We start from the raw sequence: 2710 nt of genomic DNA on the forward strand, positions 1-2710 counted from the left end.
CCTCTCATGGCAGAGTATGGGCTTCAGTAGTTGTGGCTCGCGGGCTCCAGAGGCAGGCTCAGCAGCTGTGGTGCACGGGCTCAGTTGTTCCTCTGCACACGGGATCCTCCTGGACCAGGGCTCGAGCCCGCGTCCCCTGCACTGGCAGGCAAACGACTGCGCCACCAGGAAAGCCCCCTCCCTTCCTTTCAAAACTACTTTCTGGAAGCTAACAAATGATATATCCATTACATACCATTGGTTAGAACTGTCACATGACCACATTTAGCTGCAAATTAGGCTGGGAAATGTAGTTTTTTTTTTTTTTTTTGGCTGCGTTGGGTCTTAATTGCTGCGCGCGGGCTTTCTCTAGTTGCGGCGAGCCGGGGCTACTCTTCGTTATCATATGCAATCTTCTCATTGCGGCGGCTTCTCCTGCCACGGAGCATGGGCTCTAGGTGCACAGGCTTCAGTAGTTGTGGCACATGGACTCAGTAGCTGTGGCACACGGGCTTAGTTGCTCCGCAGCATGTGGGATCTTCCCGGTCCAGGGCTCGAACCTGTGTCTCCTGCATTGGCAGGCTGATTCTTAACCACTGCACCACCAGGGAAGCCCCAGAAATGTAGTCTTTATTGTGAGTGGCCAAGTGGCCATCTGAAAAGTCAGAGTTCTAATTGCTAAGGAGGAAGAGAGAATGGATTGGGAGCCAACCTGCAGCCTCTGCTACACTGCAGGGAAGAGAGATCCTCTCAAACTAGCTTAAGCAGTAAAGGAATTTGTATGCTAGGTTCAGGGGTATTTCATGGAGGCCCAAGGACAGGAAGTATGGAAGGGCCTCTGAGGGTGAAGGATCTGGAAAGTTGCCAGAAACCAGGGCAGCTCTTCTCGTGCTTCTCTGTGGCAGCATGGGTCTCATTTGCTTCTTTCTATACATCTACTTTGTTCTTTTCCCTTTGCTTAAACACTTCCAATCAATTAGCTAGCTTTCCAGAGCCTGATTCCAAATTCCTTGGAAAGAGAATCTGATTGGCCCAGCTTAGGTCAAGTGTCAACCCTGGCCCAGTCAACTCTGGCTAGGACAAACAAGGCAGCAAGGGCCCAACTGTAGAGGGGTTTTCAGAGAACGGGTGTCATGGGATAGGAAGACTCCCCAGAGAGTATCTAGAGCATGGACATAGACCTCTTAGGTCTGTGTCCCAGGGCTTTGCAAACCATCATTCATTTAGGTAAACAATTACTGAGCACCTTTTGTATGCTAGGCACATGGATCTGCCTTCTAGGGAGTTTTCTAAACCTCTTTGGAATTTGTCCATATCTTTAACCTGCACTGTCTTTTGGAGTCCTTAGCTCCTTAAATTAATCAACTCTTATCTTTCCCTTTCAAGTTTCAAGGTGGGAGTCAAGGGCTTTGGCAAACACGTGTTTCCCCATCTAGCTCTTTGGGAACTACAGACATGTCCGTGTTCTCCCCTCTTGTCTTTGTCTCTCAGATAGAAACGTCTTAGTTCTTTAGCTGAGTCAGTTATGGCCCCCTCTCCCCAATCTCCCCAAGTCCTCAACTTTCTTTCTTCAGCTCTGGGATGGGCCTCTACTGGTTCCAAACATGAAAGTATCTCAAGGTCATACTCAGGGGAGAGACTGTTAGGTTTCTATTCCCTGGAAGAAAAGTACCCAGAATTTGATGGGTACTTTTTAGCATCAGGAGCAACGGCTGACAAACAGAGGTACTGTTCATTTAGGACACAGTCTGTGCTCAGCACCAAACTAAACCCTTTATGTGCATCATCTCATACATACAGTCCTCATAATAACCCTGAGAGGTAGGCATTATTTCCCTCATTTTACAGATAGCTAATCAGGGAGCTCAGAAAGAATAGGCAACTTGCCCAAAGTCACACAGCATCTGGGCAGTGGAGCTGGGCTTCAAAACCAGACCCCTCTCCCTCCAGAGGCTTCCCGTGTGGCCAAGGCGTCTGAAAACACTCCTCATTGCCTCCAAGGACTGCCTTGTGCTTGTCCTCCTGTGAGTTTGGTTTAGAATCTTTGCAGATACCATTCCAAATGTTTGCTAACTCTTGCCACATTGAAGTAACTCTTCGGCGATCAAACTTTGATCCCATTATCGTCACTGGACAAAATGGGGGGGGCTGGGGTCAGGGTGCAGCCATCGTGTGTGGATGGAGCGCTGTACTAGGGCACCCCATGGAAGCCCAGCTCTGCTGCTTCCCCACTATTTGACTCTAGGCAAGACCCTCCCCTCTCTTGGCCTCAGTTTCCTCATCTGTGGCTCTGTGGGCCCTTTGCAGCCCTAATTCTATAATTTCCCACTTAACTATGCATTTCATGAGGATTTCATGAGGTTGGCAGCTTCGGTACCCCACTGAAAGAGGGGTGTGTCTGGGAGGTTTCCATCCGGGCTGAGCCGCCCGGGGCACATGACTCCTGCACGTGATGCTGTCACATCTTCTGGCTTCCCCACAGTCTGCTGTTTGTTCTGCAACCCCTGGAATTTGGGGTTGCCTGATGTCACAGCAATTCTCTCCAGGGGGTGCTGAGTGTCCACCTCTACCCTCCTCATCTCACTGCCCACCAATGGTGTCCCAGCCTCTTCCTCCTTATCCTCCCGTGGCTGCTTACTGAGCCTGGGGTTTGGGGAACAAGTCTTTCCCCATCTGAGTCTTTCGGGAATATAGAGATGTCCATGTTTTCCTCTAGTATTTTGCTAAGCGT

General features: G+C 49.9%; 1 protein-coding gene across 3 annotated transcripts in view; it reads left to right on the forward strand.

The window, feature by feature from the left end:
- Positions 1-2710, forward strand: part of ASAP3 (ArfGAP with SH3 domain, ankyrin repeat and PH domain 3) — a 47033-nt gene that overhangs the window by 22059 nt on the left and 22264 nt on the right. The gene's annotated exons all lie outside the window — the stretch shown is intronic.

Source organism: Lipotes vexillifer, unplaced genomic scaffold (assembly GCF_000442215.2).
Source record: "Lipotes vexillifer unplaced genomic scaffold, Lipotes_vexillifer_v1.1 scaffold496, whole genome shotgun sequence".
Taxonomy (NCBI): domain Eukaryota; kingdom Metazoa; phylum Chordata; class Mammalia; order Artiodactyla; family Lipotidae; genus Lipotes; species Lipotes vexillifer.